The following is a 27,265-nucleotide window of genomic DNA, read 5'->3' as shown; positions in this document are numbered from 1 at the left end:
TCTCTGGTCTTAGAGAAGTGATGAGGAGTCACAGATGCAGCATGCCCTGCCCCTGGGGGGCCATCTGCCTTGGGCCAGGATAAAGTGGTCCCCTTACCAAACTCCCCAGCCCCTGTCACATGTGCACAGAGAGCTTTGGTCCCTGAAGAGAATGCCCAGGGGAGAGGCTGACGGGAGGGTCCTGGAGCAGGGCTTGGGTCACGTCAGTGGCCACACTGCCCAGTGGTCCCGGCTTAGGTCCCAGTGGCAGACAGCAGGCAGGATAGGGCTTGCCTCTGCCTGATGGGCCAGAGCCGTCCATTCAGCTTACACGGGAGCTTCCCCTCACTGGCTCCTTGATCCAACTCTCGCGGCGTCGCCGTTGGTGGGCTTTTCTCTGGTGTTTCGGCAGTGGGTGGGCTGTCTTCAGGATTCCTGTCCAGGTGGAATTCATCATTTCCTGCGCCGGGACCAGTGCCTCTGAGGGGTGCGCACCTGCGGGCCAGGTGCGGCTCTCACACGGGAGGCCGGGGCAGAGGTCTGGACTCAATACTCTGTGTGCATCACCACGGGAAGTGGTGTTTTCATGGCCCCCGGAGCTGGGCAGGGCAGGGCATCTTCTGGTCCCCAGTTCTCCATGAAGAGACAGAGACTCAGAGATACTCACGGCTCGGTGAGTGGCCAACCAGGGCGCCGTTTTCCCAGCAAAGAAAGGAGGAAAAATCAGATCAGCCTCTCTCCTGTTAGCCTCGCGGTGCTGACTGTTTTGTGCAGTTCCGGATAATTGCAGGCCATCAGAAAGTCACCAGGCCCTTCCACCACATATGACCTCGCCCTCCCCATCACAAACTGAGGCCAGGGAGGACTGTGGGAAGGAGCCACAAAACTTGTCTGTCAGTATTTGAGTGCGAGCATGGCTCCAAATGCAGCAATGGGCTCATTTTCTGTGGCCTTGTGCTCTTACTCCCCACAGTGAGGCCACTGCATGCAGCCCCATGGCCTCTCCTTGATTTTGCCGCTGTGTGACCTCGGGCAGGTCACTTCACCTCTCTGGGCCTTCCCCTCTCTGTAAAATGAGCATGATGGTTCCTACATCCCAGGGCTGTGGTGGCGATTAAATCAGCTAGTCCTGTAGAACGAAGCAGGAACACCTCCGGGTACAAAACCAGTACTGTATTATCAGGAGAAATGGCTCCTTACAACCCAACACAAAGGCAGACCCCCCACCCCACAGAGTAGGGCCTCGTTCACCCCCCCCCACAGGCCCCCACATGTCCCAGGGGAAGAACTGCAAGGCACACCCCACCTCGCCCCTCTCCTGGCTGCTCTGTTCATGTCCCCGGAGCTGGCCAGAGCATCCTTGGGGCTGAAATAAGCACATGGCAAGTGAAACTCAGCGGGGCCGTTTCAGTCCTTGGAGACAAGAGGTGCTCAGAGATTCAGACCTCGCTCCTTCCCCCAGATCTCGGGGGGACAGGGGATCCGATGAAAGGCAGGCGAGCGGCTTGCCTGGAGTCCCCAGTGCATGGATTTAGGTCCCTTTCTCAGAAAAGCCTCCTTGACTGTGAAGAGGGACCCAGCTCGCTCAGCAGACCCAGGTCTCCACTGCCTGCTCCTGGTAAAGTGGCCTCACCATACTTCCCCACCCTGGGGAGGAGTCCAGGTTTTGGCGGGGGATACAGAACACAGAGGGGAGGGACTGACTCCATGGGGGCTTATATCCTCCCCCGGCCACCTTGCTGGCCATCCCTTCCACCTGCCTCCGTCCCCTGCACACCCCCACGCTCTCTCCTCGGAGCCCACCACCCCCTGCGGCCTCCGACCCTTTGTTTCTGAGGTTCTCGTGGCCAGCGCTTTGTCCCCTCCCTCCTCTGTAGGTCACCCTGTGGGTGACAAAGTGGCTTGTGTCTTGTGCGGGCGGAGCGGGCGTGGGTGCTGGGGCCTTTGTCAGGTTCTGACCACGAAGCAGCCATGGCGATAAATACAGGTCGAGTTAAATCGTGTGTGGTGCATCCACATGAGGGCAAAGTATTCAAATGCTTAAAAGCATGATTTCAAAGAACATTTAAGACTACAGGAATATACTTGCGTGAAAAGCTGGTCCCCCAAAATATGCATGTCAATCTCTTAATTTTCTAAAAGTAAAATGTATGCACCGAGAATACATCTCATTTTTATTTTCTTTACATTTTTCCTATACTGTCACTAACTAACATATATTTCTTCTACTTGGAGAGAAAGGACTAGACTTATATCAGCGTCGCCCTCTGTATGCAGTAGCCACTTTTTTTTTTAATTGAGGTGAAATTCACATAACATAAAATTAACCATTTGAAAGCAAACAATTCAGTGGCATTTAGCACATTCACAGTGCTGTGGACCGACCACCTCCATTCGGTTCTGGAACATTCTCATCTCCACTGAGCCACCCCTCCCAGCCCACCTCCCGCCAGCCTGGTTGCCATCTGGATCCTTCCTCTCTGTGGATTGGTCTGTTCTGGACATCGCACATAAATGGGATCTTTGCGTCTGGCTTCCTTCCTCACCATGCTGTTCCTAATGCAGCCTGGGGCCCAACGTCATTTGGTTTTATCACTGAACGATGTCCCACTGGGTGGATATGCCACAATTTGCTTATTCGTTCACCAAAGGTTGGACATTTGGGTGGTTTGCACCTTTGGGCTGTTGTGAACGGTGCTGATGGGAAGGCACGTGTACGTTATCTGTTGGAGTATCTGTTTTCTGTTCTCTGAGGATATACATCGCAGATGTCCATTATTAAGAACCTGGAGGCCTTTCCTGGAGGAAAGGAAGGAATGTCCGATAACAGAGCCTCTGTGATGGATGTTGGCCTGGCTCTAAGCACCTACAGGAACGTGTTCCGTCCCCGGGATGGCCCTGCCAGGCAGGGACCCTGATCATCCCCATCCCGAGATGAGGTTGCTGAGGCCCCAGGGATTTTAGCTAACTCCCTGAACCTCAGTCAACCAGTGAATGGCAGAGGCAGATTTGGACCGAGCATGCTGGCTGGTTGATGAGGACCCAGGCGGTGGCCCGTGGGGTTTCCATAGAGACCCACCCTGGCTGGAGTCACCTGTACCTGGCGCCCCACGCGGGCACTCACGGGTGGGGGGAGGGTGGGGGTGCAGCTGCGGGCTGGGCTCTGTCGTGTTGGCCCGCCTCCCCATCGCCTGGCAAATATGAACTGGCGAGTCGGGGACAATCCGTCCTGCCACCGCCCCCCTTTCTGCAGAGGGGCCCGTCCGACGGCATTGGCTTCGCGGCTGGGGTCTCCTGGAGCAGAGCTGGCTTGTGCCGAGGGCGCTTCCGGCACCCTCCCTGGAGCACCGGGTTCTTACCAGCAGGACGACCCTTGGAGAGCCGGCGCCGGGATATATTGTTTAAAGAATCAATTTGTCATCTCAGTTAGCAACAACGGAATACAGATGGATTGCTTTTCTGGAACAACAGAACACTTTATTGGGCCTTTAAAACCAATTTCTTTAACTGTAAACAGTGGCCCCGCAGGACTTGTCACAGCGCCTGGGGACAGAGCTTTCCTGTCTGTGTCTGATAGCCCACAGCATCCTTTGTCCTCTGTCTTGCCTTGCCTGGCCCACTGACTCACGACAGTCCAGGGAAGTCCTTGCGGAGGCCTTTTGTTTCCATCTTGGAAAACTGGGGTCGGACACGCCTTCAGTGAGGAACTAGTCTGGGCTTCCACCCCGGAGGAGGGAGGGGGCTGTCAGGGAAGACTGACATGTGCTGGTCATTCATTCATTCATTCATTCATTCACTCACTGCACAGTGTGGTGAACGCTCAGTGTGGCCAAGGCTTCAGTGTTGTTTTGCCTTTTGGCTTCTTTGTTCTGCTTTTTTTTTTTTTTTTTAACCTCCAAGCACAGAGGAGATGGCTGCTAACTCAGCCCAGGTCAGGACACTCACAGAGGATGTGGACATCGAGTTGGTTCTCGGGGTGCCTGGGTGGTTCAGTCGGTCCAGCATCATACTCTTGACTCTTGGTTTCAGCTCCAGTCACGATCTCAGGGCCGTGAGCTAGAACCCTGTGTCGGATTCCGTGCTCAGTGTGGAGTCTGCTTCTCCCTCTCCCTCTGCTCCTCCAACCCCCACTCATTCTCTCCCTCTCTCTCTCAAATATATAAATGAATAAATAAATCTTTAAAAAAATCGAGTTAGTTCTCTAGGGGCCATTGGTAATTCAGAGCAAAGAGAATAAGCATTGTGGGCCCAGGAAACACAGAGGGCGGGGAGTATGGCCTGTTTGGAAGAGGGCGAGCCTCTCAGGGTGCCTGGTGCACGGGGGGTGTGTGCCGGAGGCGTCGGGAAGGGTAGGTGCGATCATGGGCGCCCCTGAGCACCGCGGCACAGAGGCTGGGCTCCCCTTGGCAGGAGCCCACGCGTCCCATCTGGGGGGGCCTTTGCAGTAGCGGGCGGTGAGCACAGCCCGGAGAGTGAGGACGGGGCAGCTGGGGCTGGAGGCTGTCCGTGTTAGTAATGAGAACAGCAGTGGCACGTTTCTGGGGGCGCCCTTGCCATGAGCACACCTGTAAGCCCCATGCTATAGCACTGCCCACAGCAGCCTCTGCAGTAGACACTACTGTACCCCCCTTCTGCAGATGAGGGACTGAGGCTCAGAGAGGTCAAGGAAGGTGGCACAGCTGGGAAGCGGCAGAGTCACATTTGAACCCGGACCATCTAGACCCTCACAATTGTGCGGATCCGGCAGATCTGTGTGTGACCTGGGCAGAGGGATGATGTCGCTGCAGGGGCTGGGGGCGCAGGGGAGGGGACATTTGTCCGAGAAAGCAGGAATGGTGTTCGCTGCTGTCTCCAGGGGGCATGCCTTCAGCATGAGTAGAAAAACAGAAAGGAACATGTTACCGGAGCATGGGTACCCCGCCAGGGAGTCAGCCTCACTTATTAAGAAAAAAACATTAAACTGAAAACATGACCTTCTCCGGCGATTCGTCCCAACGTTAAATAATGACTAATTTGAATTTAAATATGTGGCAGAAAATTATGCTCGGATCCCTTCTTCTGGAAAGGATTCGGGGTGTTTGATTGCTGAATGAGTCATGCATATTCATAACTGTGCTTTAATCTTGCCAGTTGGATTCTCTGTGTTATTTGCTAACTTGGACGGAAAGGCCTGTGGAACCTCAGTGCAGAGAGGTGTGAATTAGGGATGCGAGCTGGCGTTCCTGCAGGACAAGCAAGAGCGCTGGGCCCAGAGTCCGGGGACTGGCTTCCCCTCTCAGGAGCTGGGGTGGGGGCACGCGGGGCACCTTGTGGTACACTGTGGGTCACTCATGTGCTTGGCCACTTCATCTGCACAAAACCCTGTGGACGAGGGAGCTGGATAGTTGGACCCATTCTTGAGGTGTGGAGACTGAGGGAAACTGCAAGGTCAAACCTCTAATAGGGAACAGGGCTGGGCTCAGCGCGGCCTCATCTGTGGTTGCTTCCCTGCCCCCAGACACCTCCGTTCATTCCCACAATTCATAGAGATTGCTGAGCTCCTACCAGGTGCTCAGCACAGGGACGGAGATTACCTAACCGCGTCCCTGGCGCGGTGGCCTCAGACTGCAGTGGAGGTGAGCTGGGTGGCTTTTAATTATGCTCTAAGCCTCATTTTCCCATTGACGGGGAGGGGGTGGCCCAGATGAGCTATTTCCCGCATCCCTTTCCCTGCCAACAGTGTATGAGCAGGTGGTCAGCCTGAGGAGACCTAGAGCTGCTTGGCATTTGGCTTCATATTTATACTCTGTGGGCAGAGGCCCTCGGGGAAGAGCAGTGTCCCTCAGAGTGGTCCGGGTCCTAATCCCGGGACCTGCTCATGTGTTACCCGACGGGGCGGAAGGATGACCCAGGGGATCCCGGTGCCCCAGGCTGATCGCATGGGTCCCCAAAACACAGAGACCCTTCCCAGGCTCCGGCAAGAGGGAGCCTTGGCTGTGGACCAAGGGCAGAGGTGTGCAACTTGGCTGGCTCTGCAGGTGGAGGAGGGGGCCGAGTTCAGCCTGGCCCTTTAAATGGGGGCTCGAGCTCCTGGGCCTGGCCTGGGGGCCCACTCTGAGGCTGACCCACACCCCTGGGACCCTCGCCCTCTCTCTCAGGCTCTCACCAGCAGCCCCTCGGGAAGTCTGGTTCTTGAGGATTAAAGGTGATGCTGGGTGGGGTTGGCCTTGGAGGGAAGACTTCCCCAACCTGTGGGCCCCTCGGGAGCAGCCCCATGGCACCGGCCTGGCCCACAGAGGCCTCCGGGCCGCAGGTCTGTCATCAGAGGTGGCCGCCACCGCGGTGGAGGGGCCTGTGTCCCTCCGTGCCCAGCTGTTCATCTGGGGCACTTGTGAGCGGCAATTACGCTTCCCTGTGCTTGTGTGTCAGCCTCCAGGGCTCGTGCAGGGTGCCTCAAAGGAGAATATGGAGCCATTTCAGAAAACCCCAGTGGGCCACGGCAGAGGGAAAAAAAGCCCCTTTCAACGGGCAAAGCAGCCAGGCAGGCGGCGTGGCTTTCATGTGGCTTTGAGCTTCTTGCCTTTCTAGTTCAGAAAGATCAGCCTCCGTTTCAACCGCTCAACAAAGCTCCTTTCATTTTCTCCAGGGCTCTGCTGTTTACAGAGCCCCTTCCTCTGCGTTATCTTTGCGCGTTTTACCAACAGGCCACTTGCATCCCTCTGTGGCTACTCTCATTATTATCTTAAAAAAAAAAAAAAGGCAGGGGCGCCTGGGTGGCTCAGTTAGTTAAGCGTCTGCCTTCTGCTCAGGTCATGATTCCAGGGTCCTGGGATCGAGTCCCACATCGGTCTCCCTGCTCAGCAGGGAGTCTGCTTCTCCCTCTGCCTCTCCCCCCACCCCAACTCATGCTCGCTTTCTCTCTCTCAAATAAATAAATAAAATCTTAAAAAAAAAGGGGGTGGCACAGGCTGTCCCAGGATACGCTGGTATATTTGGAGGCAAATGGGTCAGTCCCCCAGCTGACATGGCAGCTCTGTGATGGCAGCAGTGGGCCGAGTCTCCTCCAGCCCGGGCTCACCCACATCCACGTCCTCTTCCTCTGTGGCTGTGCAGGCGTGGCCACATGGGAGAGGAAGGGCCGAGGGTCACTTCCAGCCCGGGACTGTGAGAAGCTTCACTCTGTCTCCCCATCTCAACAGCTGAGAAGGCCAAGGGTTGCAGAGGGCAGAGCCTCTGTTAGCCTGGATCCTGAGGGGCCGTGTGGAGCCGAGCCTTTGCCGGCCCACTGCAGACTCACAGCATGGGTGAGTCGGGATCTGCTGACATGTCCGGGTGCCTGGGCAGCAACGGATTTTGCACAAAGCCTAGCCTACCTTTCCTAAAATAGAATCCCTACTTCATAATGTTGTGAGATTTTTGAATGAATGAATGAATGAATGAACGAACGAACGAATGAATGACATATACCAGCAAATAAAATGTATGACAAATGCTAGTAATTTCCCCACTTGAAAGTAAATATTGGCGGGGGGCTACTCTGGTTATGTACCGCTGCATAATGAAGCAGCCCAACCTGTCATTACCCCTGTGGTCCCGTGGGTTGACCGGGCTCATCTAGGAGGATCTCAGACATGGTTGCAGTCAGATGTGAGCTGCATGTGACCGTCTTCTGAAGATATGCTGGGGTTGGTCCCTCGGTTGATGTGGCAGTTGCCTGAGGACCCAACAGGGTATCCACTGGATGGAGCACCTAGACACCTCTGTGTGGCTTCTGTATGTGATGTGGGAGTCCTGGTGGCTGGGTTCTAAGAGGGAGGGTTTCTGGGCATCCTGGGAGGCCTGCGTAGAAGGGCAAGGCTTCTTATGATCAAACCTCAGAAGTCCTGGGTCCTGGGACATCACTTCTGCCGTATTCCTTTGGCCCTGGAAGCCAGCAAGGCCAGCCCCGAACCAGGGCAGGGGAGGTAGGCTTTGCCATCTCGGGGGCAGGGGGGTGGGGGGAAGGCAAGGTCGCAGTGCAGAAGGGCAGGCGGGCTGAAGAATGGCTACAGTCATGGTTAGAAAATGTAGTCTGCATCAGGTGCCTATGATCCGGGTGCAGAAACACCTGCTAAATCATAGCAAATGGACTCTTCGTAGGGGGGGCACAGAGGGCCCAGGAGTCATGGTCCCCTTGTGGGGCCCTCCGGGGGTTGGCTCTGCCCTCCTCACGCCTGGCCAGGCCTCTGCAGCCCGGGGACTGTTCCAGGTGACTCTCCTGCTGTTCAGAGTCCTGGCCAAACCTTGGCCCCGGTGAGGTGGGGGTGGCCCCAGGCGGACTGTGGACAGCAAGAGCAGAGGTCGGCGGTGACCGGCGGGGCTGTCATTCCCAAGTAGTTCCGGAGCGCTGGTGCCCGGCAGTTGCTAACTTAATGTACGGAAACTGCCCGGTTTTAAGTGGGCGATACTGTCACGATGGTTGGCCTCCCTCCCGTGTTCCCTGCCCCTCCCGGGAGCCGGCGCAGATCAGTGGGCCGCTCGGGACGCCCTGCTCGTAAATCAAATGGCTCTCGTTGCGGGAAGCAAATGGGTATTTACTGAAACCCTTCCCGACATCCTCCACTTGGAGGCCGTTTTTACTTCATTTTTCCGGCATCTCTTGAGTGTGTTTGCCTGGAGCCGAGCGAGACCCAGCGATCAAATAAAGACACGCAGTTCCTGCCTTCAAAATGTCCCCGGTCTCTAGGGAAATAAAACAGGAGAGAGACGGGCTGGATTATCAAGAATGAGGGTGCTGGTCCCCATGCGGGTGCCGCCCTGCCGGCTGTGTGCGGCCGCCGCGGAGCCTCAGGTTCCCTCCTGGGTGTAAGATAAGGATGCTTGTCTACCTGGGTGGCTGTAGGGTTCATGACCGTATATGGTCATCTCCTGATGCACTGTCTGCACGTGGCCTCGAGTGGGAAGTAAACGGGAATGCACTTTCAGAAATGACAGAGTGAACGAGGCCTGCTCTTCTTCCTGCCGGCAGGCAGAGTGGCTGGCCCGATGGAGGCAGGTCTCTTGGTTGGCTTGAGGCCCCAGACCGGGCCTTCCCTTGCATGGTTCGGCCCTGCCTGCTCCCAGGGGGGGCTTCGGGGTGGGCGAGACATCCGAGATCAGTGGGTGGGGTGGAACTGACCTCCGCCTGCGGGAAATAGACCTGCCTGGGACGGCACACTGGGTCTGCCATGCAGAGGCTATGGGACTTCGGGCAGGCTCCTCTCCCTCCTCCCCTGCTCTCCCTCCTCCCCTGCTCTCCCTCCTCCTCTCCTCTCCCTCCTCCCCCTCCTCTCCCTCCTCCCCTGCTCTCCCTCCTCCCCCTCCTCTCCCTCCTCCCCTCCTCTCCCTCCTCCCCCTGCTCTCCCTCCTCCCCCTGCTCTCCCTCCTCCCCCTGCTCTCCCTCCTCCCCTCCTCTCCCTCCTCCCCCTCCCCTCCCTCCTCCCCTGCTCTCCCTCCTCCCCTCCTCTCCCTCCTCCCCTGCTCTCCCTCCTCCCCCTGCCCTCCCTCCTCCCCTCCTCTCCCTCCTCCCCCTGCTCTCCCTCCTCCTACCCTGCTCTCCCTCCTACCCCTTCTCTCCCTCCTCCCCTCCTCTCCCTCCTCCCCCTGCTCTCCCTCCTCCTACCCTGCTCTCCCTCCTCCCCCTGCTCTCCCTCCTCCCCTCCTCTCCCTCCTCCCCCTGCTCTCCCTCCTCCCCCTCCTCTCCCTCCTCCCCCTGCTCGCCTCCTCCCCTCCTCTCCCTCCTCCCCCTCCTCTCCCTCCTCCCCTCCTCTCCCTCCTCCCCCTGCTCTCCCTCCTCCCCCTCCTCTCCCTCCTCCCCTCCTCTCCCTCCTCCCCTCCTCTCCCTCCTCCCCCTCCTCTCCCTCCTCCCCTCCTCTCCCTCCTCCCCCTGCTCGCCCTCCTCCCCTCCTCTCCCTCCTCCCCCTGCCCTCCCTCCTCCCCTCCTCTCCCTCCTCCCCCGCTCTCCCTCCTCCCCTCCTCTCCCTCCTCCCCCTGGTCTCCCTCCTCCTACCCTGCTCTCCCTCCTACCCCTTCTCTCCCTCCTCCCCTCCTCTCCCTCCTCCCCCTGCTCTCCCTCCTCCTACCCTGCTCTCCCTCCTCCCCCTGCTCTCCCTCCTCCCCTCCTCTCCCTCCTCCCCCTGCTCTCCCTCCTCCCCTCCTCTCCCTCCTCCCCCTGCTCTCCCTCCTCCCCCTCCTCTCCCTCCTCCCCTCCTCTCCCTCCTCCCCCGCTCTCCCTCCTCCCCCTCCTCTCCCTCCTCCCCTCCTCTCCCTCCTCCCCCTGCTCGCCCTCCTCCCCTCCTCTCCCTCCTCCCCCTGCTCTCCCTCCTCCCCTCCTCTCCCTCCTCCCCCTCCTCTCCCTTCCTCCCCTCTTCTCCCTCCTCCCCCTGCTCTCCCTCCTCCCCTCCTCTCCCTCCTCCCCCTCTTCTCCCTCCTCCCCCTGCTCTCCCTCCTCCCCTCCTCTCCCTCCTCCCCCTGCTCTCCCTCCTCCCCTGCTCTCCATCCTCCCTCCCCCTGCTCTCCCTCCTCCCCCTCCTCTCCCTCCTCCCCCTGCTCTCCCTCCTCCCCCTGCTCTCCCTCCTCCCCCGCTCTCCCTCCTCCCCTCCCCTCCTTCCTCCCCCTGCTCTCCCTCCTCCCCTCCCCTCCCTCCTCCCCCTGCTCTCCCTCCTCCCCCTGCTCTCCCTCCTCCCCTCCTCTCCCTCCTCCCCTCCTCTCCCTCCTCCCCCCGCTCTCCCTCCTCCCCCCGCTCTCCCTCCTCCCCCGCTCTCCCTCCTCCCCTCCTCTCCCTCCTCCCCCCTGCTCTCCCTCCTCCTACCCTGCTCTCCCTCCTCCTACCCTGCTCTCCCTCCTCCCCTCCCCTCCCTCCTCCCCCTCCCCTCCCTCCTCCCCCTCCTCTCCCTCCTCCCCCTGCTCTCCCTCCTCCCCCTCCACCCCCCTCTCCCTCCCTTCTATGCTTCACTGTCAGCGTGCCGAGCACTCGCTGTGTGTCAGGCGCCAAAGCTACAGAGGTGAGGAAGATAAGACAACATCCGACCCCCGGAGCTTACATCACACAGAGAAAGGTGGGCCCATGGAGCTCAGGAATGGCCTCGAGAGGCCAGGGCCTAGCCCCCATGGGACATGGTGGAGGCCTTTGCCTTGGGGTTTTGGGGGGCTTTCGTCCTCAACACGGGCCCCCCGTGGGGGTCCGAGGCAGAGTTCTGAGTATGTGAGAGTGTGTGCCCGCAGTCTGTCGCTCACTCACTAGCCACGTATCCCTGGGCATCCATCCCTGCCTCAGTGTTCTCATCTGCAAAACCAGGACAGTAACAGTAGCGGCTTTGCTGAGCTGTTTGGGGACGAAAGGAGATGGTGCATGGGCTGCACCAGATCGACACTGGTGACCCTCTCCTCCAGCCCCTCCTCTCGGCTCCGATCCCGGTGGTTACCTGACAGTTCTGCTCAGTCCTGATGCTGTCTACCTGGACTCAGCATCCAGCCCTGCAGGCTAAGGGCTCAGGCCCACAAGACTGCCCCCCTTGAGAAGCCCGTCAGTTATCACCTGTGCTTCTCACAGATGGGCTATAAATTTGGGAGGGGGTTCCCACAACCCCTTCCCCAGGTTTGGTAATTTGCTAGAACGGTGCACTCAAGTAGACAGCTTTAGTTACAGTTACGGGCTTCTTAGGTAAAGGATACAACTCAGGAACAGCCAGATGGAGATGTGTGGGGTGAGGTGTGAGGGGTGTGCAGAGCTTCCACACCCTCTCTGGGCATGCCACCCTCCTGACGCCTTGGTGTGCTCATCAGCCAAAAGGCTCTGGAGCCCTGTTGCTTCAGGGGTCTTACAGAGGTTTCCTTGCATGGATGTGATTGATTAGATCATTGGTCACTGGTGATGGAAATCAAGCTCCGGCCCCTCTGCCCTGCTGGAGGTCAGGGTGCAGGGACAGATAGCCCTCCCAGCCTTGATCTTTCTGACCACCAGCCCCATCCTGATGGTCCAGGGCCTCCAGCCCCCAGCCCTCCCATTAGCACACAGAAGACATTCCTATTGCTCCAGAGATGCTAACGGTTTTAGGTGCAGCATGCCAGGAACAAGGGACGAAGACCAGATGGAGACTTCCTATGATGCCGCAGTACACGGATGCCTTGGCACAAGGCTCGGCACTGGCTAAGTGCTCCGTCCTGATTTGCTGCCATGATTCTGCGACGTCCTATCTGTTGGTCGTTCTACACAAGTGGAAGGAGGTGGTTCTGTTTATTCTAGTATTCATGCACCTGTGCGTGTTTATTGAGCACCTACTAGGTGCCGGGCACCGTGCCTTACCTGGCTGATGCAAGATGGAGCAACCAGACCATCTCTGCCCTGGGAGGGGTCCCAGCTTTGGCACCTGCGTTCCCCCTCGGGCCAATGGGGGGACCAGGAAATGCCCTGGAGCTGCCGCCTCCCCACCATGTGTTGGGCTGCAGAAAACGGGAGATATTCACTAGGGCCGCACAACTGCAAATGAGGTTTTAATTGGCACGAGGTAGTGCAGCCCCCCTCGCAAATGGGGCTCGGCAGCATGCTGCGGTTTTTGTTGGGGTGTCTGCTGACCCAAAACAAATCCACTTCGCATGAAGCAGAAATAAGACTACAAAAGAGTGGGTTTGTAGCCTGGCATGGTGTGCGCCTACAGGACGGCTTCCTGCTAGGGAAGAGGATTCCTGAGGGTTCTGCTGAGGTGTCTACCCGCCAGCTTGGTCAGCGTGGTGGCGGAGGCCCGGTGATCATCTCTTCTGTGGGAGGAGAGCCTCGCCTTCTGGTTGCTGCACAGACTAGCTGCTAGTGACTGAGGCTGCTTTTTACAGGGCCTCCCCAGATCCATGTGTCACACTCTGTCTGCAGAGTGCCCTTCGGGTGCCAAGACTCAGCTCTTTGACTTGGGGAAAATGCTGCTTAATTAGCCGGCTCAAAAAGACACCCAATTATGAGGGAAATTGGGCTGGAAGAACCTGTGTTTTCAGATTTTCTCTCCTTCTGTGCTGAAACCCATTCCATCCCTCTAAGACCAGCTTGTTAATTATTTAATGTAATTGTAAGTGGATGTTCTAGGAGGAATCCGCATTCTTTGGGAATTGGTTGAGAGCCGTGTGCTTGCTTCAGCACCTCACGGCTCACTGGGGATGGTGGTGTCTCCATCAGGGTCTCTGTGCTCCACTGGAATTTGCTGGGTTAGGGTCTTGTCCGCCCGCACCCACATGGTCTAGCGTTCCAGAAAACTGTCTAATGCTGCTGGGCCCCTCTGTGGCACCACCTGCCTCTGCTGAACTCTCATTGTTGTGGGAAAGACGGAAGGAGGGCTCCCTTGGGCTGGAGCAAGGGTGGGGGTCACCTTCTCAGAAGGTGCCCAGGGAGGGGACTATGGAAGTGGAAGTGCCTCACCGTCGTGGTCCCCTCCGTCAGCCTACCAGGGCCACCTGCTGTCATGCCCACCCCAGGCAGCTGTGTAGACAGGTATGAGTGGTCTGAGAGGCCAGTCCAGCCACTGCACATGGTAGACTGGTGGAGACTTGGCCACCAAGGGAAGAGACCCCCTAGGCTACCATACTAAGGTGGTGAGGAGTTCACGACGCCCTGGGGGTTTTAGAAAAGGAGGAGCTTAGCTCTTTGACTCTGGAAAAATCCCAGCGGGGGAGCCCAAGGACCTTGGCACAGTGTCACCTGGGAAGAGGCACTGTCTGCCCTGTGCCTGGGGCTGATCCCTCTGTCACATACAGAGCTGCACTCGGGGTGCCTGGGTGGCTCAGGCCGTTGAGCGTCCAACTCTTGATCTCGGCTCAGGTCATGATCTCAGGGATGTGAGATCAAGCCCCAGGTTGGGCTCCACGCAGAGGGTGGAGTCTGCTTAAGATTCTCTCTCCATCTCGGGGCACCCAGGTGGCTCAGTCGTTAAGCGTCTGCCTTCGGCTCAGGTCGTGATCCCAGAGTCCTGGGATTGAGCCCCACATCGGGCTCCCTGCTCGGCGGGAAGCCTGCTTCTCCCTCTTCCAGTACCCCCGCTTGTGTTCCTGCTCTCACTGTCTCTCTCTCTGTCAAATAAATAAATAAAATCTTAAAAAAAAAAGATTCTCTCTCCATCTCTCTGCCCCTCCCTCCCCTTATATATATATACACTCTCTCTCCCCCATCCCCCAAAAAGTAAGTCTGGACAGGGAAGGAAAGATTTGATTTGAAGATTATTGCAATGGGAGAGGGGCTTTCACATGGGGGTGGGGCTATCACGTCAGGAGGAGAGGTTACTTCCATAGAGAGGACCTCTGCTCTGTGATCTAGAGCATCTCCAAGGTAAGGAGAAAGGTGTTTCCTTTGGGGAGGAACACAGGGGGGTGAGGGACTGGCCGGAGGCACGAGTAGGTGGCAGTCGGCTTTGTGCCCACTGGTTCGCAGGAGGGCCGTGCGGGTGGGCTCGTTCTGTGCCTGGGACTGGCCCACTGCAGGGCCAGACAGAGTTGGGCCTGTTGTGGGGAGAGAGGCCTGACTGAAGTCCTTCTGGCTGACAACCAGTGTTTTGTCCAGCATGGTCAGCAGGGGCCACAGTCTAGCTAATCTTCTACAAGCAGAGAGTGGGAACTTGGGGGTCCATGTCTGACCTCGTCACAAGTAAACAGGGGGCACCTGCATGACTGGTCCAAGTCCATAGGGTGGGGGCTTGTCACGATGGCTCTCTTCTGGAGCACACGCTGGGGGGACTTACCCCTGGCATGTCTGACAGCGCGGGACTCAGGGAATGTGCCACACTGTCAACGCAGCGCAGGCCCTAGCCACTACTGTCCTGACTCAGATCAAGAGGGTTCCTTGTGGGTCCAGAGGAAGAACTGTGCATTCTCCTCGAAGGCCACCATGGAGCCAGCCCAGCAGACCGCAGTGGGGGCACTGTATCAAGTCCCCCTCTGCACCGGCAGCTCCCCGGATCTGTCTGGGAATCAGTTCGCTCTCCACACTCTGTTGTGATCATGTCTCAGGCCAGGTTGAACCAGGCCCGGTGCAAAGGAGGTGAGCAGAAGATGCTGGGGGCCGGTTAGGTCGGCCAGGGGAGCCCTGCTGCACGCAAGACGCAGGCTAGCTGTTGGCGGGCTGGGGAGCGGCGTGCTGGGAAGGGAGAAGCAGCCAGAATGCTAATTTCCCTCATTTCTGCTTTTCTGGTGCTGAAATGTTCTTCCTGCCAAGCTTGCTTAAGCTTTCTTCATGAAAACCTCATGCGATGGTTTCTTCTACTCTATGCAAAATTCTTGAACTTCTCAGAAGCGGCGTGTGGAAGCCTCAGTGCATCCGCCCAGACCAGACTGTGGAGGGGGGTGGGGGGGCCGGTGGTGGCGTCCTCCCCGAGCCGAGTTCACATTGAGCTGCCTGGTGTCCCACGGTGACGGTCATTGCCATGGCCCATGGAGCCCCTACGACATGGGGGGCCCCGGCCTTCTTGTTGCTCTTGATGTGCTCTGCATTGGCGCTCTTGCAGGCAGCGAGACCGAAGCCAGGGTCCCTGAGGAAGGGCGCGGAGAGGCTGCTTATGCAAGCAGGGCCTTGTGGAGACCCGTCCTCCAGGAGCCGGTCCGCTGCCTTCTGCGGAATAATGCTCAGGCGCCCTGGAGACAAGGAGCCTGGCTTGCACCGGGGCCTCACAGCTCCGGACTCCCCAGTCGGTGTCAGCTCCCTCCAGAGGGTGACAGAGAGGATCTAAGCAAGACACCGGGCACGCACGGATGGCTCGCTGGCAGCCTCAGGAATGGCCCCATCCTCACGCCAGTCTCCGAGCCTCCACTTGGAAGTGGATCTTGGGAGGTGGGTCTCAGTGGAGGGGGTACCGTGAGGCACTGGGGGACAGGCATGCTGATGGAAGATTGGATAACCCCAGGCCCCACACCATCCACCACGAAGCTCCCCCCGCCATGGATTCCTTTGCTGCTCTTGCTGCTACCACCAGGCTGCCCCCCCAGATTGCACACATCTCCTCCGTACATGGTTCTATTTGGACCTCTGGCTATGGTTGAGGTACAGCCCAGGAGCAGAGCATCCCTGGGGAGAGATGAGGGGGCAGGCTGGGGCCAGGTCGCGGCAGGAAGGTGGTCTTTGCTCTGGTGCTCAGACATCAATCTCAGAACCCTGGGGAGAGCCGGGGAAGGTATCCCGACTGTTTAAATGTAGGCGGGTGTTTGTGCAAACTTTCTTTAATTAGTTTCTAACCTGATTGCATGTTGTACTAGGTTCTGGTTGCCACTGTGACAAATTAATACCAAGTTGGTGGCTTAGACCAACAGGAATCTGTTCTCTTACGGTTCTGGGGTCAGCCGTCTGAAGTGGGTCTCACTGGGCTGGAATCAAGGTATCTGCGGGGCTGCGCCCTCCTGCCGGCGCCATGGGAGAGCGTGCTCATGGCTCCTTCTGCCTCTGCACAGCCTGTCCTTGTGACTCGGGCCCTCTGCTTGCCTCGCCACACCCCCTGCCACACTCTGACCTTCCCGCCTCCCTCTTGTAAGGACCCTAGATTACAGGAGGCCCACCAGATAAGCCAGGGTCATTTCCCATCCCAGGATCTTTAATTCATCACAACTGCAAAATGCCTTTGGTCGTGTAAGGTGAGATATCCGCAGGTACTGAGGATTAGCACATGGACATTGTTGGGGGGCATTATTCTGCCAGCTACACAGGTGCTCAAGGAACTTGGCCTGATGAGTCCTTTAAATCAGTAGAAACGGGCTTTTTGACAGAGTGCACAGTGTATTATTCCTGAAGCACCTTGGAAAATCTGTGTGTTCTCCAGCTCTCTGTTGGTTAGAACGCTGCAGGTATATCCTTGGATCGAGCTCATTAAAACTGTGGTTCCAATCTTCTATATTCTTGTTGACTTTTGTCTGCTTGGCTAGTGTCGAGAAAGGCGTGTTAGGATTTCTACACTGAGTGTGGATTTGTGAATTTTTTGCTTGAAGTTCTGTCAACTTTTGTGTTATTTGTTTTGAGCCTTATTCTCTTACAAGATGAGACCCTTTTATCATCAAATTAGTGAACTTTCATCCCTCTAGCAATGATTTTGCTTGTGTGTGTGTGTGTGTGTGTGCATGCATGCGCTTTTCTCTTCTTCCTGGGGGCAAGGTAAAGATGGGCAGGTTTCCTTCTACACTGTGGATCTATCTTCAGTTCACACTTGTACCAACCATGTAGGTCTCTGAGCCCCAGCTTTAGGCAGAAGTCTTATTATAAACTTCCTTTCTTGGCTTTGTCCCCTGGCCCCCAGCCCTCATGCAGCCATCAAAACAGAGATCCAAGATCTCCTGTTGTATTGGGATCCAATTTAGCCACAAGTAACATAAAAACCCAAACCAGAGTGGCTTAGTTAAGATAGATGTTTATTTGCTTCTTTCTTTCATATGGGCCACAAGTCTGAGGTGGTCAGTACAGGGCTGAGGGTTTTTTATGCTTCAGTCGGCGTGACTTCCATTTCCAGGGGCCTCATAGTGCAGAATGGCTGCTGCTGTATCAGGTATTGTGTGCATATTCCAGTTATTGGGAAGGATGAAAGGGGTAAAGAACGACGTGCTTTCATTTCTAGGACACTTCCCCGGTTCTTCGCACAATACTTCTGCTCACATTCTTGGGCCAAATTTAGTTACACAAGTTTCAGGGGAGTTTCAGGGGAGTCTGAGAAGTATAGGCTCTGTAGGGTCACATGACCAGCTGAAAATTGAGGGTTCTGTTATTAGGAAGGAGAGGAGGATGGCCCCTGGAGGACCCTGGCAGGACGCGGTGGATGCGCTAAAGGCAGCTGACTCGAAGCTGGCTCCCTGCTCTCCATCTCCATGACCTCTTTGGGTTTTGACCCCGAAAGATTCCTGTTTCTTTAGCAGCTCAACGATGCATGTTCAAATATTTTAAGATACATTTAGTCAAGTTCTATTGTGGCTTCCGCGGAAAGGATTTCAATGTCACTGAGTGTACCATCCTGCTGGTAAAAGGAAGTCTCCCCAGGCGGACTTTTCTGGATGACGTGCTATTTCACACCTGCCTCAGTTCTTCTGTTCAGTTCCAGTCCTTGTGCGTTTGGCAGCGCACGTGCTGCTCGGTGTTGGTCCTGGTGGGGCCTAAGTCAGGGTGAGGGTGGGGCAGGGGGCACTCTGCTGGGAGGGGGGAGGGGAGGCTGCTGCACCCAGGAGATCAGGCAGTGGAACAACCTGGAAAGCCCACGCACAATTCTCCGGGTGGTGGTCTCGGTGGGGATGGTCTGGGGACCTGCAGGGCCACGGATGCAGAAGGGACATGCGTGGGGGCCCCCCGGGCTGGACAGAAGGACCTGCTAACTCAGGCAAGCTGCGTGAGGCGCTCCTTCCCACCGTGGGACGAGTTGCTCTTTATGACCTGAGAGGCGCGGGTCCGTTTAGCCAGGGATAATATCCATTCAAACCCCCCATGTGACTGTGGATTGCATTTTCTCAAATTATTTATTAAGTGATGGTCTCTGTGGCCTTGAGACACCAGTGATTGTAATTCAAGCATTGAAAGGGTCCCCTAGCTTTCTGGCATCTCACTCTGACCCCTCGCTCTTGGCTTTTTGCTGGGACTGGTTGCTTCTCAGACCTGGAAGATTCATTTGCTCCGGGTGGGATTTTCCAGAGTGCCTCTTCTGCACCTGTCTGCTGGATCTGTCCCCTTTGTGTCCACACCCCCCCCCCACCTCCTGCACAAGGTCATAGTACATGGCCGTGCACTAGGAAGGTGAGAGCAAAGCCGTTGGTGATGACCCCCAGTGTGGCCTTCACTGGCACGTGAGTGTCTGCAGTCATACTGTCTGCTAAATGTCATGGGGGCCCCTGGGGCTGTTGGGGATCCCTTGACTGTATTCTTGAACAAATGGGGTGGGGCTGGGGCTGTTTTGGCCCCTCATGAATCACACACTTCCTACTGAGCTTTTCCTTTGAAAGAGCATTGAGCTTAGAGCCCCAGACCCCCAAGACCAGAATCAATCTTCCTGCCACCTGGTCACCGACAGAAAGCCCTGCTGAGAGCTTCTGACTTGACATTTTAATTGACTATGTGGTGCAGCCGCAGACGCGGGCTGCCATCCTCAAAACCCAGCTCTCTGTGTTTCTGGGATCATTATGTGTCTTTTGTTGACTTTTTTACAATGGAAAGAAAAATTTTGTCCAACATTTGAACTTTTGGATCTGAGGCAGGTACTCCTTGTGTGCCTTTACGGAGACGTGCTCTGCTCTGTTGGCAGGGGTCCCCATGGTGAGGTGAAGGGGTCACTTGGAGGAATTCTGTCCCTCCTCCCCGCTCAGCCCATGTCACTCGTCTTCCATGAAGCCCTCCGTGAACCACGGCTCCATCCTCCTGCCCCTCTGGCCTTGGTACTGAGCACTTCCCGGACGCCAGGCATTACAGAGGCTAGCTGGCATCATCCTTAATGACAGCTGCATGGGCCAAGAATTCCTAGCCCCGCCTCACTGACAAAATCGGGGCTTGAAGAAGGAAGTGAATTTCCTCCAGGCAACCGCATCACGGGTGGATTTGAGATTTCCACGAAGACTCTTTGGCTCTGCTCTGGGCCACCCTGTGTCACCAGGATTTGGGAGCATATGGGATTTCAAGGCAGTGTAGGTCCCCACGCTCAATTAGGGGTCAAGGTTTGAGCCTGCCCACTCCTGGGTGCAGACAGAGAAGACCAGGCAGGAGCCCTTGCCCCCTTGGCCAGCAACCCCAGGCCCTAATGCAGCCTCCAGGACCAGACCTGACCACATCCCCACCCTGTCTCAAGCCCAGTGGACTTGCCCCTTCCCAGCTTCCCCCTTTGCCCCACACCTGGGCAGGAGCTGGCCTCTGAGGTCCTCCAGTGCCCTCTCCCAAGACAATCTGTCCTTTATCTGAAGGTGGCTCCTTCCTGCTCTGGGGGTACTAAAGTGTCCTTTCTTGGGGCACCTGGATGGCTCAGTGGGTTAAGCGTCTGACTCTTGATTTCGGCTCAGGTCATGATCTCAGGTTCATGAGATTGAGCCCTGCATCAGACTCCACACTCAGTGGGGAATTGGTTTGAGATTCTCCCTCTCCCTCTAACCCTTCCCCTGCTTGTGCGTGCGTGCGTGCTCTCTCTCTCTCTCTCTCTCTCAAATAAAATAAAATATCCTTTCTTCTATGAATTGGTGGCTGAGGATAGTAGTTTTCTTTTAATAACATCTCTTGGAAAACTAAGAGACTACAGCCTGGTGGGCCCCACTTTGATGTTCTCGTAAATTGTGATGGTGGCCCGTGGGGGCTGGAAGGGGGCAGGGCTCCTCCAGCCCTCCAGCCCTGCGCGGGTGCCTTCACCCTGGCAGGCCACCCTGACGCTTGTGGGGTCTGCCCACCCCGCCCTCTCTCCTGCTCCCCCTGGAGAGGTCTTCCACATTCCACTCAGCTCCCACCCCCTCCAGGAACCCTATCTGATAGCCCCCTGCAGGCTTAGATACTCCTCCTCTGGGATCTACCCCACAGGCCCCAGGGCTGCTTCTTTACATCCTTTCCCCACTTTGTCATCAGGGGCTTTTCCTCTTCTGTACCCTGAGCTTCCGGAGGGCAGGAACCATGTCCTGCCGTGGGTCCTTGGTCCAGGGCCATGTATAAATGACCAGCATGCAGGCTTCAGGACCCTGCATGTGCTGAGAATGGGTGGGGGCTCCAGGGCACGGGCTGGGGGCTGGTCAAGTCACCCCCCACTCCTGTCTACTCAGGACAAGCTTTGGGAGGTGGATGGGGCCGAGCCGGCGTGGGGGGCTCTGCCGGTCAGCCTCCAGCTAACTGTGTCTTCTACGCGTCCCCAGCCAGCGCCCTCCGCACCCCAGCAGCCTGTTTGGGCAGACGCTGCCAGCTCCGAGCACAAAGGCTATCTGCCTCTCGCTTTGTATTTTATTTTTGGCTAATGCAACTTGGCATCTTATTTTCCTTCATTATTTGGCAATTGTGCTCAAGGCGATCAGCTCCAGTAAATTTGTGACCATAATCATCTGCGGGCCTATTTTTCAATCTGAGGCCGATGATTAGTCCTCTAATGCCCTCCTCGGGGCCCCAGACTAATTATTGCAAGACGTGCTAAGTGAAGTTCAGTGTTGCAGACTGTTCTGGAAATCCTTCCAGCTCTGAAATTGCAGAACATCAAATGTATTCAGAAGGTGCAGTTAGCTGTGGCCAGTGGGGATTGTAGGAGAAAGGGCCTTATGGGGCAAGGACACTGCCCCACCCTGCTGCCTCAGCTCTGCATGTGGGTGTGGGGGGGGACTGCGTGGGGTGTGTGTGGGGGGGGATGTGAGTGGCGTGTGTGTAGTGTGTATGTGGGGTGTGTAGTGCATGGTGTGAGTGGCGTGTGTGGGGTGTGTAGTGCGTGGTGAATGCGTGTGTGTGGTGTGTAGTGCGTGATGAGTGCGTGTGTGTGGTATGTAGTACATGTGTGTGGTGTGTGGTGTGAGTGCCGTGTGGGTAGTGCGTGGTGACTGCGTGTGTGTGGTGTGTAGTGCGTGGTGACTGCGTGTGTGTGGTGTGTAGTGCGTGGTGACTGCGTGTGTGTGGTGTGTAGTGCGTGGTGAGTGCGTGTGTGTGGTGTGTGGTGCGTGGTGAGTGCGTGTGTGTGGTGTGTAGTGCGTGGTGAGTGCGTGTGTGTGGTGTGTAGCACGTGGTGAGTATCGTGTGTGTAATGTGTGATGAGTGCGTGTGTGTGGTGTGTAGTGCGTGGTGAGTGCGTGTGTGTGGTGTGGGTTGTGGTGAGTGCGTGTGTGTGGTGTGGGGTGCATGGTGAGTGCCATGTGTGTGGTGTGGGGTGCGTGGTGAGTGCGTGTGTGTGCTGTGTGGTGCGTGGTGAGTGCGTGTGTGTGGTGTGTAGTGCGTGGTGAGTGCGTGTGTGTGGTGTGTAGTGCGTGGTGAGTGCATGTGTGTGGTGTGTAGCGCGTGGTGAGTGTCGTGTGTGTAATGCGTGATGAGTGCATGTGTGTGGTGTATAGTGCGTGGTGAGTGTGTGTTTGTGGTGTGTAGTGCGTGGTGAGTGCGTGTGTGTGGTGTGTAGTGCGTGGTGAGTGCATGTGTGTGGTGTGTAGTGCGTGTGTGTGGTGTATGGTGTGAGTGCCGTGTGGGTAGTGCATGGTGAATGCGTGTGTGTGGTGTGTAATGCATGGTGAGTGCTGTGTATGTGGTGAGTGCTGTGTGTGTGTGTAGTGCATGGTGAATGCATGTGTGTGGTGTGTAATGCGTGGTGAGTGCGTGTGTGTGGTGTGTAGTGCGTGGTGAGTGCGTGTGTGTGGTGTGGGTTGTGGTGAGTGCGTGTGTGTGGTGTGTAGTGTGTGGTGAGTGCCGTGTGTGTGGTGTGTAGTGCGTGGTGAGTGTCGTGTGTGTAATGCCTGGTGGGTGCATGTGTGTGGTGTGTAGTGCGTGGTGAGTGTCGTGTGTGTAATGCCTGGTGGGTGCGTGTGTGTGGTGTGTAGTGTGTGGTGAGTGCCGTGTGTATGGTGTGGGGTGCGTGCTGAGTGCCGTGTGTGTGGTGTGGGGTGCGTGGTGAGTGCGTGTGTGTGGTGTGGGGCATGTAGCAAGCAGCACACGCAATGCCCACTTCCCCCAGGCAGCCGCTCCATGCTCCCATGGGCCCCCAGAAGCGTTCAGAACCCAGCCGGGTGCGGCACCACTGGTCCCGCAGAGGCCCCCAGTGAAGAGACACGAAGTGTCAGGATGTGGCTGTGCTGGGATTGGCAAAGTCCTGGGGAGAGAGCCCCAGCCTGGTCCTGAGGGAGGGGTGCGGAGAGCAGGAAGTGGGGAAGGGTGTGAGCGGCTAACCCCAGGTGCACAGGACTTGGTGCCGGGGGGCGGGGTTCGGATGTATTCTTTTATTTCTGTTCCTGGTGTTCATAAAGATTTCTAGCGGCCCGCCCACAGGCCCCGCCCCCCGTACCTGTGCACACAACCTGGGTGCGGGAGAAACGGGGGTGGTGCGCCCACCGGCCCCCAGAATTTGGTTAGACAGCGTGCACTCAGCACTCAGCACAGCACCCAGCAGCAGTAGGTGCCCACTGTGGGCAGCTGCCCGAGGTAGAGACCCTGAACTCCTTGGCACCTTGCCCCGTGGCACATGCCGTGGCATCTGCCACGTAACTGGTGCTCCGTGGCATTTGGTAGAGCGTGGAACGAAGCCAGAAGCTCGGAAGTCAGCAAAACCTGGAGGAACGTGGGCCTCGGAGCTATCGACCTGTGGGGGGTGGGGGTTGCCCTCAGCGGTCCCGGGACCCCCCCGCATGGGAGGTCCCTTGCCGCTGCTGGTCCCCTCCGGAATCCAACACGAGCACCCAGCTGTGCTGCCTGGGGGCGTGCGGGACGTTTCTCCCCTGCCCTCCGCCACTGCCCAACTCACGTGTTCATGTGCACATTTGGAGCAGAGACACCATTGCCCTGACCATGCGGTTCGTGGACGTCCACGAGGCTTCACCCGCACGTGCCACAGCCGTTTGTCCCCAAGCTGCTGTGGCTGCACTTGGCTCCATGGCAGAGTGGCGCAGTTAGGACCAGGGGCCCGTGGCCTGCAGGCTAACGGGTTGACTCTGCTCTTTTCGGAGCAAGGTTGCCGAGCCTGGTCCCCCGAGGAGGCAGGTGAGGCAGGAGCAGGGGTCCCACTTGGCGCAGGCTCTGGGTTCTGCTTTTTTTTTTTTTTTTAGGATTTATTCATTTATTTAAGTGGGAGAGAGAGCACGTGCAAGCAGGGAGAGGGGCAGAGGGAGAGGGAGAGAGAAGCTCCAGCAGACTCCCTGCTTAGCGTGGAGCCTGGCTCGGGGCTCGATCCCATGACCCTGAGATCATGACCCGAGCTGCAATTAAGAGTCGGATGCTTAACCCACTGAGCCCCCCAGGTGCCCCTGGGCTCTGCTCTTTGTTCTGCCTTTCATTTGTCATGTCGGGAGCACATGCAGAACAGAAGGGCACGTGGGAATGGGATGTGCTTGGCTTTGCAGCAGCGTTTGGAGGAGCCTGGGGTGTGGGGGCGTGGGGTGCTGGCGCCGGAGGGCTGCCAGGCTGCTGTCTAGAGCCCAGAGGGAGCCTGGCTGGAGGAGCACTGGCTAGATTGTTGCAGTTTTGTTATAACACAATGAGGTCACCTGGACAGGACAGAATAGGGATCCAAGATGGTTTCTTAGAGGCCTTGGGGTAAAGGTAGGGTGGCTCAGGCCTGGGAGGGGGGAGAGGGTGTGGAGACAGGGACGGGGCAGGGGTGAGACGCCTCTCCTCCTGCACATCCCTAAGGCCCCAGAGCGATGTCCTCCTGCTGCCCTGTCCCCCGTCTGTGGCCAGTGTGGGGGCAGGGGGAGTTGGCTAGCCCATGTCCATCTCTTCAAGGAAAGGCCTCTGCCTGAGCCCCTCAGTGTCCCCAGCAGGTGCTTGCAGGTGGGGAGGAGGTTGTCATCTGCAGCCCATGGGAGGTCCTAAGAGCCAGGCCTGCTGTGCAGTCCTTGTCCTCCCTCTTGTGACTGGGCGGAGTGTTCGGGTCCCTGCAGGAACCCTCCCCTGCCCCCTGCCGCCAACCCACACCTCGGCTCTCCATCAAGGGCCTGGTGTGCTGGAAGAAAGCGCTATCAGTAATAACCCTTCACATCGCTACAGCGATTTCCAATTTGCCATGTACTTTCACATCCATTATACCTTTTAATCCCACCCCACGGGTAGCTGCCGGGACGAGGGAGATAATACAAGCTAAGCTCTGGTACAGGGCCTGCCCCACAGTCGGCACCTGCAAGAAAACACAGCTGTAACTCGAGGGGTGGGGAGAGGGAGGGGAGGCAGGGGAGGGAGTAGCTGTTCTCCAAGCTGGGCTAGCACCAAGGCCAACAGCACCGGCTCTCAGGCCAGTGCTCCCTGCACCTGAGGGCAAGGCTCTTCCTCCGCATGCCTCCCTCCCAGAAAAGAGCCACAGGTCCCAGGGCCAGCCAGGCTTGGAGACATTGGGGCCACTACGCTCTGAGGGGGAGCCTAACATTCTGGGCAGAAGGACTGTTTGTCAAATACATAACAAGCTTTGGGGATCCCAGGCATGTTCAGCTGCCTGAAAAATAGACCGTTATTGCACATGAAGGATTAAAATGTATTAATTGGTGCCTCATCTGTGCGCATGTGTGCGTGCACGCACACACACACACAATGCAAGGGGACTTCTAAGATGACCTAAAAAACCCGATGAATAAGATAGGGAAGAGAGGATTGACAACAAAGGAGGCAGTGGACAGCTGCTCCGTGGGGCCACTGAGTCCCAGTCACCTCTGTGCTGTCCCTTGGAAGCAATATGTCCCCACTCACAGGAGGGTGGGAAGTCACATCCACCAACTAAGGGACAGTCTAGCTCCAATATACACATAACTCCGAGGTTAGCCTCGGAGAAGGGGGCCCGCTAAAGACCAAAGGAGTACATGTATCCCACACATTTTGCCAGACATGACTCTTAGGAAAACTGCTTGTGGAAATATCCCAGGCCCTGGAAAATGGGAGTCCCTCCAATTTCACTGCTGTTCCTTGATCTCCTAGTGCAAGCTGCTGCTCAGCACCTAGATGTGAGGCCCTGGATGGTGGGTCTGGATCCCGCCATCCTGGAACTTGCAATTCATCCATCCACTCAACCACTCAACCCATCCCTCTTTCCATCCATCCATTCATCACCCACTCATCCTTCTCTCTATCATCCATGTACCCATCCATCCATCCATCCATCATCCATCCATCATCCATCCATCCATCCATCCATTCATCCATCATCCATCCATCCATCCATCTATCCATCCATCATCCATCCATCCATCCATCCATCATCCATCATCCATCATCCATCCATGCATCCATCATCCATCCATGCATCCATCATCCATCCATCCATGCATCCATCATCCATCCATCCATCCATCCATCATCCATCCAACAGCCATCATCCATCCATGCATCCATCATCCATCCATCCATCCATCCATCATCCATCCATCCATCCATCCATCATCCATCCATCATCCATCATCCATCCATCCATGCATCCATCCTCCATCCATGCATCCATCATCCATCCATCCATCCATCATCCTTCCATGCATCCATCATCCATCCATCCATCCATCATCCATCCATCATCCATCCATCCATCCATCATCCATCCATCCATGCATCCATCATCCATCCATCATCCATCCAACAGCCATCATCCATCCATGCATCCATCATCCATCCATCATCCATCCATCATCCATCCATCCATCCATCATCCATCCATCCATGCATCCATAATCCATCCATCCATCCATCCATCATCCATCCATCAGCCATCATCCATCCATCCATCCATCATCCATCCATGCATCCATCATCCATCCATGCATCCATCATCCATCCATGCATCCATCATCCATCCATCCATCCATCATCCATCCATCCATCATCCATCATCCATCCATCCATCCATCCATCCATCCATCATCTATCATCCATCCATCCATCCATCATCCATCCATGCATCCATCATCCATCCATCATCCATCCATCATCCATCCATCCATCCATCATCCATCCATCATCCATCCATCCATCCATCATCCATCCATCCATGCATCCATAATCCATGCATCCATCCATCCATCATCCATCCATCAGCCATCATCCATCCATGCATCCATCATCCATCCATCCATCCATCATCCATCCATCCATCATCCATCATCCATCATCCATCCATCCATCCATCCATCCATCCATCATCTATCATCCATCCATCCATCCATCATCCATCCATGCATCCATCATCCATCCATCATCCATCCATCATCCATCCATCCATCCATCCATCCATCCATCATCCATCCATCCATGCATCCATCATCCATCCATCCATCCATCCATCCATCATCCATCCATCAGCCATCATCCATCCATCCATGCATCCATCATCCATGCATCCATCATCCATGCATCCATCATCCATCCATGCATCCATCATCCATCCATGCATCCATCATCCATCCATGCATCCATCATCCATCCATGCATCCATCATCCATCCATCCATCCATCATCCATTCATCCATCCATCATCCTTCCATGCATCCATCATCCATCATCCATCATCCATCATCCATCCATCCATCATCCATCCATGCATCCATCATCCATCCATCCATCCATCCATGCATTCATCCATCCATCCATCCATTCATGCATCCACCATCCATCCATCCATCCATCCATGCATCCATCATCCATCATCCATCATCCATCCATGTATCCATGTATCCATCCATGTATCCATCCATC

The 27,265-nt window shown here is 56.5% G+C and overlaps 1 protein-coding gene across 1 annotated transcript in view; it reads left to right on the top strand.

The window, feature by feature from the left end:
- SORCS2 (sortilin related VPS10 domain containing receptor 2) overlaps positions 1-27,265 on the top strand; it is a 462,241-nt gene that overhangs the window by 333,466 nt on the left and 101,510 nt on the right. The window lies entirely within an intron of this gene.

The sequence above is a fragment of the Zalophus californianus genome, chromosome 2 (genome assembly GCF_009762305.2).
Source record: "Zalophus californianus isolate mZalCal1 chromosome 2, mZalCal1.pri.v2, whole genome shotgun sequence".
In the NCBI taxonomy this organism is placed as follows: Eukaryota; Metazoa; Chordata; class Mammalia; order Carnivora; family Otariidae; genus Zalophus; species Zalophus californianus.
The sequence above is the reverse complement of the archived record's forward strand: the minus strand, read 5'-3'. Positions and strand labels throughout refer to the sequence as shown.